This window comes from Cnephaeus nilssonii (genome assembly GCF_951640355.1).
Source record: "Cnephaeus nilssonii genome assembly, chromosome: 18".
Lineage (NCBI taxonomy): Eukaryota > Metazoa > Chordata > Mammalia > Chiroptera > Vespertilionidae > Cnephaeus > Cnephaeus nilssonii.
In genome coordinates, this window is record NC_137089.1 from 34,620,286 (window position 1) to 34,635,669 (window position 15,384).

Below are 15,384 nucleotides of genomic sequence, written 5' to 3' on the forward strand. Positions count from 1 at the left end.
CATATCATTGCTTTAGGGCTGCCAATATTGTGTACAAAATACAAACTCAACAATTAAATTAAATTAAATTAACTAACTGCTCTAATTTTTCCATAAAAAGCACAGCGGAGTATTGAGCATGAGAGAATAATGAAGCCTATTTTTTCCTAATGTTTTAATTATGGTCATGCATTGCTTAAGGATGAGGATATGTTCTGAGGAATGCATCATTAGGATATTTCATCATTGTTTGAAATTAGAGTGTACTTACTCAAACCTACTACATATCTAAACAATATGGTATTGCCTATAGCTCCTAGGCTACAGGTCTATACTACATACAGTAGGCAATTGTAACACAATGGTAAATATTTGTGTATCTAGATATAACTACACATAGAAAAGGTAGAGTGAAAATAGGGTTAGGGTTAGGGTTAAGGTTAGAAGTTAAAGGGGTCAGGGTTAGGGTTAAACAGCGATTTTCAGCCAGTGTACCACAACAGGCACCCTGATGTGCCATAAGAATTTTTTAAACACGCAATACCTGACTATTTAGTCAGGGCACTGACCTTTTTTCCCTTATAAAATTATAAAATTAAAAAAGGATAACAGTCGAAGAAAGATAAATATCACATGATTCCACTCAAATGTGGGATATAATGATCAACATAATTTGATGAACAAGAATAGATCCAGAGACAAATGGTAGGGGAAGGAGGGGTAGAGAGCAACCAAAGGACTTGTATGCATGCATATTAGCATAACCAATGGACACAGACCCTGGGGCGCTGGGGGCTTGCCCGGGGTGGGAATGGCTGGGGAGGGAGGTCCGGGGGGGGGGTGTCATTGGGGAAAAAGAAGACATATGTAAAATTTTAGACAATTTAAAAAATGGATAACGGCCAACACAATAACAGTCCAGTGTGAATAAATAAAAAGTATACCCATTTGTTGTTAGATTGGCAAAAATATGTTTGGTGTGTGGTAGAATTTTATTAGCTAGTTTATGTGTACCATGAAATTTAGAAAGGTCAAATATCACTGGTATAAAAGTTAAAAAATGATACACCTGTTTAGGGCTCTTACTATGAATGGAGCTTGCAGACTGGAACTTGCTCTGGGAGTGGTGAGTAAATGTGAAATCCTAGGACATGACTATACCAGTACACTACTGTAGACATTATAAACACAGTCCCACAAGCCCTCCCCCTGCTTCTTCCTGACAGGTTCAGATATAAAACATTGAAGCCATAAATGCTGCTCCATGAACAGGGATGTGAGCTGGATTGATTGGAACTATTGAGGAGAAACCAGCTGAGTAAGGCATAGATCACCATAACAGTGACCATAGGAAGGAGTGAAAGGTGGCCTGAGGATCAGTGGGAATAAGAAATCAAGATGGAGAGATAGACACAGGGGATTGTCATGGCAATGTAGTTTTGGCTATTGCATGCTGAAGCAGTGATCAGATTAAGGAACTTTGTGATATTCAAAAAAGAGAGAAAAAGAGGGTATTTAACATGGGAATGGGTATAGAACTGAGTACTGGATATTTTGATTTTGGAAAATTTGTTCTGGCTTCCATTGACCCTATCTGGCACAAAGGGCTCTCTCTGGCATTGAATTGATGGAAGAAATAAAACTTATTTATGCTTACATCATTACAACCTGAAAATATTTCTAAAGTACAGGGACAAGGTGGCTCCACACTACTGCAGACAGCTTTTACTAAAGTGGCAATGGTGCTTAATACTGGTTAAGGTAGCTTCTGTGGACTTGCATCCTAGGTTCTCAACAAAGAATTTATTTACAGCAATTTTTTCTGAAGACCATCAAGCTAGATCCGGGAGGGCTGTAAACCTTCTGAATAATGTGTGCACTCAGAAATTGAGGTGCTGTGAGTGAGAGCCCCCCAGATATTTCTCCCATCAAAATAAAATTCTTCCTGAGCCATATAGCCTTTCATTTCTTAGAGAAAACTCAGCTCCATTATAATCTCATGGGATCACCGCCTTCGTGGTCCATTGTTGATCAAAATGTTATTATGGGGCACATGACTATTTAATCTTTGATTCCCAAAATAATGAAGATATTTCAATGTACCTATATGATTTAAATCTTTTATGTAAATTCATCTATTTGATTTATCTATGAACTATTCTCTTTGGCAGCATCTTTATTAATAACTTGTCTATTTCAACTGAAACATTAACAACATATTAACAGTATCTTACCATAATCTAATAACTATAAATATGAACTGATAACTGCCATAAAAACAAACTTTCATCATATAATATTGATTATAACTTGTTTAAAATACGAATAGTGCATATTTTTATTTTTATCTACTATTTATTTCATATTATGAGCGCTTGGCAGTCTGGAACGATTTCATTTTCTGTATCTGGCCATGACTGATATATCACATTTGTAGTCTGAGTGAAACTGAATGAATACATGGTATTTGGGAGGTGAGTTCTCAGGTTTAGTTCTTACTCTCTAGTTTGAGTATCATGTTCAGACAAAATGTCCTTAGGGTTCTCCTCTCCCTCTTTCTTATCCTCATTCTTCTTGTTTGTGTATTTTACTCGTCTGAATTTGATTTTTACTGTTACTGATATAGGAATTCTGAGGGACTCTGCAGACTTCTCCATTATCCCTGTGCTTGTTATGCAATACTGCAGTGGTGAAGAGAGAACAATGGCTTTTTATTTTTCTGACATATATTATTATTTGGGGGGCACTGAGCCACGAGCAGGTCCTTGCTAATTGTGAGGAAAAGGCACTGTGTGTGAGATAATTTCCATGAAGCTAAGAGATTTTTCAGAGGACAGCCTAGGCTCTCAAAATGTACTGGCTTGATAAGAGCTGTTTTTAGGGTGGGGGGGGGGCGGGGAGGATTTAACTTTGGAAGCTATTGTCAAGAATCTTTTCTAAGTAGCAGGAAAAAGAATTGGAGTCAGAGCATTGGTTCAGACCCCAGGTCAGCCACAGAGCAGAGTTACTTTTCCTCTCTGATCACAGGCTTACCTCATCAGTAGGAATTGGGATCTTTGTTACATTGAAGTGTTTTATACTGTGTTTGTCAGTTTCATGTAGTAACATTTACCAGAGTGATCGAATTTAGGGACGTTCTGGTACCCTCAGCCCTTGGTCAAAGGACAGGAGGGCTGGCAAGGATGTTATGAGGTCTATTTCATAGACCTGTTTTGGGTCTCAGCTGAGGAGTAGGTACCCATAATCCACAAGTCCTGGAGGAAGGGAAGCCATTTGGGCTGGGGTCATGTAGAGCCGTGGCTCTTGATTCCTCCCATCTAGCAAATTAACACATCCATCATCTTACATATTTAACTTTATTTTTTTTTAAATAAGGATTTAAGTTCTACTTTCTTAGCAAATGTCAATTTTACAGTAAAGGGTTATCAACTATTATCACCATGCTATAAATTAGGTCCTCAGACCTTACTCATCTTATAGCTGAAGGTTTGTATCCTTTTACTAACATTTCCCTACTTCCCTCATCCCTCAGCCCCTGGCAACTACTTTTCTACTCTCTATTTCAACCAGCTTTACTTTTCATTTCGATTCTACATATAAATGATACCATTTGGTAGTCGTCTTTCTGTTTGGTTTATTTCACTTAGCACAGTGCCCTAAAGACCCATCCATGTTGTTGCCAACAGCAAGATTTCATTCTTTCTTATGGTTAATATTTATATTAATATATATAACTTAAAAAGCATAATATGCTAATTAGACCAGAAGTCCTTCTGGACGACCTTCCGGATGAAGTTGGGGCTGTGAGGGAAGCCCAGGTCCCGGGTGCCAGAGCGAAGCTGGTGCCAGCAGCCAGGGGAAGGAAGGCCTGCTCTTGCATGAATTTTGTGCATCGGGCTAGAAGTTTTGCCAGATTTATTTTAATGGTATCCTCTATTGTCACCTTGTCTATTTTTTATACACTAAAATCTACTCTTTGCACTGCCTCCAAAATGATCATCAAAATCTAAACTTCATTGAGTCACTTTTTTTTTTTCTTAAATAGTTTCTTATGACCTTCAGAATAGAATTTAAACTCTTGAATATTTTCCAAGACATTCCTTATCTGGTTCTTGCCTGCTTCTCGACTCTTATATTTCCCATCTTTCCTTTTAGGACTCAGTAATCCAGCCTCACTCCATGACTTGCATTTCTACGTATGATTGAGCTTTGCTGCCTCTTGCATCCAGAATTGCTATCTTCTCTACACCTACTTCTCTTGGAAACCCTCACGTTCCCTTTATGACTCAGGCCGCTGCCTTTGCTGTTAAGAAGTCTTTAAAGCTTCTGGTCTAAGTTAGGTGCCTCTTCCATTTGTTCTAACAGATCTTGTTCACCTCTCCATTGTACCACTTATCACACTATATCACAATTGGGTTTTGTTATCAGGTCTACTTATAAGCTTCCTTAGAATAAGTACACAGATGTTTATCTGTATATCTCTATGATGTAGCATAGTGTAAGAATCATTATAGGTCTTCATTACATATTTTTTAAATTGATGAAGGAATAAATTGGAGGCAATAATTCTCAAACAGGGGCTTAGAAAGCAGTTCAAGATTACAGATACCTCTTGAGAGGAGAGACCATTTCCTGTTTACCTTTGTGCTCTCAGAACTTAGCACAATGCTTGGAATATAGTATGCAGTCCATAAATATTTATTGAATAAATAAAGGGATATGTAAAATAACGATGGGTAGATGCTGTCAACAAATATATTGCTATAAAACTTTGATTTACTGCTTGATAGAGGCAACATTGTCTTCAATTTCGTTTTTCCTGTCTTTGTCTTCTACTCCCTGCAACTGGGTATGTTGGCAGACATATCCATAGGCCCAGGCCTATGCCAGTTCTGAGCCAGGTCTAACAGGGACAGGAATTATATCAATTCCCTCAGTCCTACACTCCTGGGATTCAGTCTTGTTGATTACCAAGGCCGGGTGCCTTAAGAATATGTTCTGGGACGGTGTTAGCAACTTATTAATAATAGCCTCGTGTGAGCAAGGCACACTTGGCAGGGTTATTTCATCATTCCTCCTATCAATTTCAATTTCCTCTGCTATATGCCAGTACATCCCACTTCCAAGACTTAACTTCTTCCACTGACAGCATGTAGGCATTTTTTTTCTTTCTTTCCATTATCACACCCTGCTACCTAGTCTGTTTCTAAATTATTACAATTATCAACAAGTCAATCCTTTGCAATACTAAACCTATACACCTCTGTTTTAGCTCTCTCCAACCTTACATCTTATGAGGTAAGATACAGGGATTATGATTTTTTTTTAATCCAATGGGGAAAATCTAGTGGTCATCAGGGGCAGTCCTCGTAAGCCATGCTATCCATCAGACAAGCCTATTTATGCTGAGTACCTGACAAAGTATATTTTTCTAGATTTATTTTTCTTACATAGACATTGCCAAAGTTTTCACTTCTAATTGGCAATATATTTTTATATTGGTGAATTCTTTGGAATCCCTCTTACATCTCACCCTTACAACAAAATACATATCCATGGGTTCTAACTGATATAGCTACATAATTGAATACATAAGTGGGGAGCAAAGAAAGCTATTCTTTACAGAAGAATTCTAAATTAATAAATGAGAAAGTACGAAAGTTGAAAATTGCCAATGTGCAACCACTAAAGTAATAATTTTTATAGGTAAATTCCACTGAAGGATGGAAAAATTAGTGGGCAGAGATTTGCGAATAAGCATGGCATTTGCATAGGCTTAAACATCTCCTTCCAAATATTTACCAATTACAAAAGGAAAAATAGTAACTTTGTTGTAGAGAAACCTGGCAGATGTCATCTTATCAAATAATCAAGATTAGCACCATGCCCTGATATGATTCACTGAGAAGGGCACATCATTTCTATAGTATTGTTGCCAAAAAATGCATAATCTTAAGGTGATCATTAGATAAGATCAGAAAAATAAAACTAATCAGAGAACATTCTACAAAATATCTGACCGGCACTCTTAAATATGTCAAATCATGAGAAACATGAAAAACAAGAAAGACTGTCACAGACCAGACAAGGAGAGACAAGGAATTGTCAGAGATTAAAGAAGACTAAGGAGACACAACAATTTAGTGCAGAAGAAAGGACTTTAGAGGATAAACTGTAAAAATTTAATAGTTTATAATTCAATTAATAGTATTATATCCATGTTAATTTCTAAGTCTTGATGATTAGTCTATGATTCTGCATGATAATAACATTAGTAAAGCTAGGTGAAAGGTATACAGGAAGTATCTGTACCATTTAAACAACTTTTCCATTAAGTCTATATTCATTTCAAAATAATTTACTTAGCTTAAAAGAATGTAAGTGGCTTATAGGTGACCTTAACAAATTGTAGATAGTCATGGCCAATGTTATTGTAGCTTCAGTCTGCCCAGACTGCCTTGCCAGGCCACACCCAACAATGAACGAACTACTGCACTGCACATACGTGCACTGCCCCAAATCTGAGCCCTTTGTGACAGCATATTACCAACATGTAATGCTCTCCAGAAAACGCATGGACAAATTGGGCTCCACTCCTCTGTCCCTAAACAAGTAGGAAATAAAAAATGCTATGGCACATTTTATCTGTCTACTTTAAGAGATCTCTGGGACTTCTCTGAATGTAAATAGAGGATCCTAACAAGATTGCTTTGAGATTGTCAAGATAGACTCATGCGTGGGAGGCTGTATTTCTCTAATTTTCCAGAGCTCTTGGCCAGCACCACTGCCTCAATAGATAAGGAAAAAAAAATTGTTTTCAAAAAGTATTTGACAAGGTTTCACATGGAAGATTTATATCTCAAGCAGACCCAGGGAATGGGACGTAAAATAGCATATTGCAGCAGAAAACTAATTTAAGAGTAGTAGACAAAAGGCGGTCATAGATGGCAAACTCGGCTTCGAACGGGGTTAGAAATAACATGTTTTCCAGAGCTCTGGGAATAAGGCATACATATCTGGGGACATGTGCAGAGGAGAAAAGATCATTGAATTTGCTGGTGATACTAAAATTGAAGTCTTAGCAAATAATAAGGTGCAATATTATCAGATTGGAGAGGATTTGAATTGTGGGTGATTAAGGCAGAGGATGCCAAATGCAGTTCAGGTAGAGAGATACAAACTAATAAGTACAGGATCAAGGAGCCAATTATGCAGAACATACACCCGGAAAGGGATTTGAAGGATACGGTGGGAAAATCTGCAAAACCATCAGCATAGAGCACAACTGCATTAGGAAAAGCACCCCGGATTTACTAGGTTATCTCATCAAAGGGGAAAGGGATGAGAAGAAAGTGCAGCTCACTTCTGTAAGGCATTTACTGGGTTCCTACTTTGAATACAGTGACCACGGCTAGACTGAACAGAAAGCGAAAGAGACTAGGCTTGGGGATAGGGGATGCAGTAAAGGGAGGCATTTAATTGGGAACCTACTTTCATTTTAGTCTCATTGGGAAGTAGGGGATTTAACAGTGGAGCGTTTTAAAATTGGGTATTCTCAGGAAAATTGGTGAAATACAGAAAATAGTGGACAAATTGTTGTTTGGATGCATGCAGTGTTTTAATAAAAGCTTACTGTGCCACCAATGTGTTGATATGTTCATATAAAGGCAAAATTCAGCCCCAGGGTTCTGCAGGGGAACCAGAGCAGAACTATTTAATGCTACACATAAGAAAAAGCTGCCAGGAAAAGCTGGGGAAGGAAAAGTGCAAATGAATTGAAGAGACACTTTAAACTTATTTTTGGTGAAGGTGATTAAAAATCACTGCTAAAAAAAAAATCGCAGGGAAAGGAAGTGAGAACAAATTTTAAATGACCAGTTTTGACAGGCAAAGTTTTCCTAATTGCAACATCTCTATATATGCATACTAGAATGTAGTTATGTAAACAAGCCTTGAAGTTTTCCATTTGTTTATATTTGTGTGCATTGCCTTTCTGATTCCACCACACGGAACATGCATCCATTTTAATATAAGTACAGTGTATGTCAATTTCACATAGCTCAATCTAGCCTTCTGTTTAACATGATCCTCTAGACTCAGTATGTGTGAGTACAGCACAGAGTTCTGGCTGTATTGGCAAACAAAGTAAAGTAAAAGCAGAAGCAATTTTGCTGGTGAGTTAGGATTAAAAAACACTTTTTATCTGAAATATGCAGACAAGTAAAGCAAAGTATTGAGCCTTGTTTACACTTGGATACAGCTATGTGGTTATCTCAGTTCTCCACTTTGCATGATAAAGAATCACAGAAATTTCTAGCTGGAAGGGGCCTTAAGAATCATCTAGTACAATCCTCTTAAATTCCAGATAAGGCAAATGAGAACCAGAGGGATTAAAAAATTTACCCAAACTTTCAAAGGTACTTAGAAGCAAGCCCAAAACTGGCTTCCCGATTCTTAATCCAGCATTCTGATATTCAGAGGTCTCCTAAATGTATAAACCAAGTTAATATTATCCCGAATCTCAGATAATGATGTTTAATTTGTCTTATTTTTTATGTTCTTTCTAGAATTTCTTGCAGCATTCCATACAACTGGACAGCCACATGAAGGTAAATTGGTGCATGTCATCTCTAGGACAAGAGTGAGCCCTGACTATTATGCTGGGAGAGGGTGTGTCAGTCCTTGAGAAGGCACAGTCCTACATCAGAAACCCAATGCCATAGGTCTCAGCCCCTTAATCTCTAAAATGAGGTATTGAACTAGAGATAATGTACAGACTTCTTCAATCTTAAAATTCTGAGTCTAGGTATTATAATAGATCAATGTCTGGGTTCAAACCCTGCCTTACTACTTATTCATTATGTGACCTTAAGCAAATAATTATACATATACACATTTACATTATATTTTAATATATATTTTTATTGATTTCAGAGAGGAAAGGAGAGAGACTGAGAGAGATAGAGACATCAATGATGAGACAGAATCACTGATTGGCTGCCTCCTGCATGCCCCACACCAGGAATCGAGCTCCCAACCCGGCATGTGCCTTTACGGTAATTGAATTGTGACCTCCTGGTTCATAGGTTGACACTCAACCACTGAGCCACACCAGCCAGGCAAACATCACTATCTTGTTAAAAACTCTAGAGATAAAGTATTAATATGAACATAACATAATATCACATGCAGATTTACATAATTACTCTTGCAACAGAAGGACTCTGTACCTATGGAAATCTTTTCATGCATATTCTTTAAATGTTAGCCAGGATAACTTTGCTTTTACTAATGAAGATCTGTTCAATTATTGAAATAGCATATTGGGTTACATGTTCAAAGCAGGGTGAGAGGAGTAGAATATTGCAGGTGGCATTTCATTATTTGGTACTAGAATGTGAGCAGCTACAATCTATACCTGACTGTGAACTTCATTAACACTGTTATAAGTCCTCCTTAGAAGTTGAGATTACCTGCAATACCTGTTTTCTGAGTGTGATTGAAGTGCATGGTGCTATAATATTGAATTATTTTGTACCAGAAACTCATTGACATTTTAAAATATGTCTATCACCAGGCATGGCAGGATCCATAATTTATTCTGTAACATTTTGGGAACTGGTAAAGAATTTTTATAACATGCTTGATGCTCTGTGCTTTCCAAATAATGTAATGAAAAATTAAATACATGATGCTGTAAGGCCCGAAATAAATAGCTTTAATTGTTTTATTCTCTAGTTCAAGAGTTTAGAAACCATTTTCCCCTTTCCTTTCCTTTCTTTTCTTTTCTTCTCTTCATTTCTTTCCTTTTCTTCTTCTTCTTTTTTTTTTTTAGAGAAAAAGGGAGAGCAAGAGAAACATTCTTTCAGTGTATAGGCCTCTCAGTGAACACAATGATGCTCCAACCAACTGAGCCACACTGGACAGGGCTAGAAGTCAAAACTTTTAGAACTAGCTGCTATTAATGACAGTGTAATAGTTGGTATATGATCTCTTTTATTTTCTTGCTATTTCTTCTTTTAATTTATTCATAAGAGGTGATGTTTTGATATTGCCTAAGAAAGATTGTTATTCATTTATATGTTATTTATTCAGATTTGTATTATAAAGCTAATACTATCAAGTACTTTTGGTGATTTAATTAAATAGTATTTAATAACAAGCAGAATCAGAAAGTGTTTTGGTGATTATATGATTATCACCAAAAGGAATCCTTCTTGTGTTTAAATATATTTAATATTTTTATCTATATTTTTATATTCAAGAGATGAGTCCACTGATATTTTAGGATTAAGTATATATATTTATAAGATGCTTAAATCTCTAAATTTTAACTAAATGTAATGAAAACACAACACTGATAGTTGAATAACCATCAATGGATGCTTCCTTACTGTATTATCATGTGGAATACTAATGTGAAAGAGTAAATTTGACTTAATACAATAATATTCAGGTATTTAGTATTAACAAGAACACTTTTGCGACCTTTAAGAGTTATAAAATGTACAGACATATATGAAATTATTATAATTAAATTAAAGGTAATGCAGTCTATATATTTTTCATCACTTTAACAATGAGGTAATAGATTTCCAAAACTATTAGTGTGGGATTCCATGCAATTCCAGCTTATCTAGTCAGTGCTGAAATTAATCAGAACATGGACTTTAAATGAAAAGTACAATCTAAACCTCAAATATTGCTTTAAAATATGCATTTGGGATATAAAATAGGCACCTAATGATAAAAAATATTCAAACTGATAAGGTAGAAAAGAAACAATGAAAATTCCTGCCAGAAACTTCTCACTTATCTAGGCACCCTCACACTTTTCACTCAGTATTATTTTTACTAGAAACGACTATACCAAATATAACCCACACACACACACACACACACACACAATAGTTTTGCTTCACTTGCTTCGCCTACAGTGCCAGGGGGATGGATTTAATGATCTTATAGGACTTTTCAATCTTTCTAATATTTGTGAAATGGCAACTGTCAATGTTGAACAAGAAATTGCTGAAATAGCACACCTTTTTGAAATGGATAATATCTCACAGGACAAGAGCCCAGAAATGGAAAGAACAACCATAAACCTCACTGAAACTCATCTTAACAGGATGCCAACTTTACTCTTCCACTAATAAAAACAACCAACCTAAAAAAAATGCTATCTGTCAGAGAGTCAAAATCAGCCATTTTGAAACTCTGTATACTATTGTGTAAGCTGCAGTACAGTGGCGCTTTCTTAGTGAGCTTATTTTTCATTTTGAGTTTTACGATTGCCTGACTATTTGGTTTCTATTTACGTCTGATTAAGAAGTATGGTCAATTATGCATATCCTAGATGTGATTAAGTTTAGTGTTAGGTATCACTTAAACTCTGCTATTTGTTGATAAACAGAACTATATATTCTTAGGACAACATTTAAATAAACTTCTATGGAAACAACAACAAAAAAATTAAACGAAAGCATTTTCAGGTTTTTCTGTGACATTATGCAATTAAAAGCTGTCTCCTTTTTCAAAAGACAGTCTACATTTCTAAACATCATCAATATTTGACTATTGATGTTTTAATGGTGGTCTTATAGCACAAGGGAGAGATTCTGGAGGGAAAGAATGCACAGAGAAAGGAGTGCAAGACACTTTCAGTTCCACCTTAGAAGCATTTGATAGATTACAATGTTGTGCAAGGCGACAGGCAAAGAAACAAAGCAAAATAGTTGGGATTTCAGTACTCTTCTAGTGCTCAGGATATATGAACTAGCATTCAGAACTTGCCATAGAAGAAGGATCCAAGACATTTACTAGGATGCAGAAGAGTCAAGCCTGGGAGCTGGGGAAAATGGAGTTAGAGACTTATATCATGTTAATTCGGTGGGTTCGTTCCTTGTTTAGATGAATATGATCTGGCCTAATTGAGGCTCCCTTTCAGAAGATAAAGTATGTGTATCCTCCAGAGACTTCTTTATTTTTCTTGTACAATAACAGCCATTAGGCCCCCTGCTCCCCGCAAAAGAAAGTATAGGCATAACAAAGTTTCAAGAGAAAAAAAAAAATCTGATACAAAAATTTTCAGGTGATCCAATCATTGGAGTTATCTATCAGACATAAATTTTAAAATAACTATTATTATCATGTTTTTAAGAATATATATGACAAATTGAAATAGTTTACTGGAAAACTGAATTCCATGAAAAGAATCAAGTGGAAATTTTAGAATCTGAAAATACAATTATGAAAATTAAAAACCAATAAATGGGTTTGAACATAGACTGAACATAGCACAAGAATGGTTACATAAACTTACAGATAGGATAATAGAAAATATCTGCACTCAAACATAAAGATCAAAAAGAATAAAAATTTAGTAAAAAAGTAGAAAAAAATCATATTGGAAATTGTTTAGAAATGTGAAAAAGTCCAATATATGCATGTAACTGAAGTTTCAGAAAATCAGGAAAGAGAAAATATGACAGAAGTAATATCTGAAAAAATAGTGGAAAAATATATTACCCAAATGAGGAAAACACATCAACTCAAAATTTCAAGTAGAAATCTGAACCCTACATAGGAAAAACACAAAGTTTTTTTTTTTTTCCTCCTGAACATATCATAAAAAATTCCTAAAAATAAAAAAGACAAATCTAAAGTTAAAAGAAGGCGAGGAAAGTAAAACATATTACACTCAGAAAGGCAACAATAAGAAACAGAGCTCATATCTTAAAAATCAATCAAACAAACAAAACAATTGGCAACAGCATGTCAATTTTTGAAAGCAGAAAAAGTAGATGACAACCTAAAATTTTATACCATTGAAAATTATATTTCCGTAATTCCAGTAAAATATAGACATTTCCAGATAAGCCAAAACTGTCATAATTTAATTGATTGCCAGTAAATCTGAATAAAAGAAAAAAATAAAGAAATTTTCATGCATAAGAAAAATTATTCTAGAAACACAAAATTTTTGAAAGTAATAAAGAAACAAAGTAAAGGTAAATATGTGAGTAAAAGTAAATGACTATTGACTAAGCAAAACATAGGATTAGTGTTTTGAGCCCTAAAATACATATAGAATTAAAATGCATGATAACAGTAAAAATGTGCTATAGGGGAGAGATAAACATGCATATGAACTTTTTATCAAAACGGACCAGGTGCTTTCAAAGAATGAAAATTGTTTAGAATATATTTTCTGATTATAGAAGGATCAATCTTGAAAGTAATAGCAAAACATTAAACTAAAAATACCCATCTGAACTGTTGGACATTGAAATTGGGTCTCAAAAGAACTGTTGGCCCAGAAAGAAACTCACTACAGACTGATTCATTTGCCTGTCACCATAACCATTATTGCTTGTCTCATTTTTGGTTCTTATAAATGTATTTCTAATAGCACATAATCTCACTCATCTAGGGGAAATAATGAACAACATAGACTGATGAACAAGAACAGACCCAGAAACAAGGAGGCATGGATCAGACTGTCGGGCCTCAGAGGGAGGGTAAGGGAGAGTAGGGGTAAAGGGGAGAGATCAACCAAAGGACTTGTGTGCAAGCATATGAGCCTAACCAGCGGTTAAGGACAACAGGGGTGTGGGGGCATGTGTGGGGAGGGGTGTGGGATGGAAATGGGGGGATGAGGACAAATATGTGATACCTTAATCAATAAAGAAATTTTTAAAAAATAAAAAAATAAAAAATAAAAATACCCATCTGTTAGAGATTAGGAAAATTAAACATAGCAATTGACCAAAGGAATCAAAGAATTCTCAGATGATAATAGAAATATATTTGTATAATAATAAGAAATAGATACTTGTAAGATGCAGCTAAACGGGTAATTAGAATGAAATTTGTAGTTTTAAATTGAAAGGATGAAAATCTAATTTTCCAAAAATTGTCCCAAATTATAGAAAAAGGACAGCAAATGAAACCCAAAGAAAATAGAAAGAAATAACACACAAATCAATAAAATAGAAAACAAGTAAATAGAAAGAATAAAACATACCACAAATAAGTTACTTTAAAAGAATAGTATAACTTGATAACATTTGGCAATATTTATCAAAAAAACATGATGGTACAAATTTCCAATCTGAGGATTAAAAAAAGAATCACAACAGATTCTTCAGATCATGAGAATCCTCCTATGATAATCCTATATAATAAAGAGGTAATATGCAAATTGATCATCACTCCAACACACAAGATGGCCGCCCCCATGTGGACACAAGATGGTCAGCAGGGGAGGGTAGTTAGGGGCAATCGGGCTGGCAGGGGAGCAGTTAGGCATCTATCAGGCTGGCAGGGGAGTGGTTAGGGAGCAATCAGGCAGGCAGGCAGGCCAGTGGTTGGGAGCCAGCAGTCCTGGATTATAGAGGGTGCAGGCTGGGCTGAGGGACACCCCCACCCCATACACAAATTTCATGCACAAGGCCTCTAGTATATTATAAAAGGCTTTATGCCAATAAATTTGACAATATAAATAAAATAAAAATTTCCTATGAAAACAGTATTTTACCAAAATTGATGCAAGAAAAAATAAGTCTGACTGGCGTGGCTCAGTGGTTGAATGTCAACCTATGAACCTGGAGGTCAGGGTTCAATTCCCAGTCAGGGCACATGGTCAGGTTGCAGGCTTGACCCCCAGTGTGAGGTATGCAGAAGGCAGCTTATCAATGATTCTCTCTCATCACTGATGTTCTCTCTCTCTCTCTCTCTCTCTCTCTCTCTCTCTCTCTCTCTCTCTCTCTTCTCTCTCTCTCTCTCTCTCTCTCTCTCTCTCTCTCTCTCTCTCTCAAATTAATAAAAATATATTTCAAAAAAGAAAACAAATTGAAAACTCCTTATTTAATAAATTGAATCCCTAATTAAAAACCTTTATAGAAAGAAAAGTTCAAGCCTACATGTTCACCAGTAAATTCTTTCAAACAATTAAAGAAGAAATAAACCATTCTTGCACAAATTCTTATAAAAATAGAGGGGCAATTTCCAAATTGAATTAAGAGATCAACATAAGTAAAATACCATAACCTGATAGGGATATTAAAAGAAATAAAAATTACATTTTAATTTCACTTATGAACAAATCATAAAAGTCCTAAATAGCATATTAACAAATAGAATTCAGCAATATGTAAATTGAGTAATGTATCATGAGCTAGTTGAGCTGATTTCAGGAATGTAAGTTTAAGTCTGAAAATCAATCAATGTAATTCACATTAACAGAATACTGCAGAAAAATTATATGATGATTACATTAAAGCAAAATAATTTTAGAAAATCTAACACTTGAATATTTTAACAAATAAAGTAGAAGTGAGATATATATATATATTGAATTTAGAGAGGAAGGGAGAGGAAGAGAGAAAGAGGAACATTAATGAT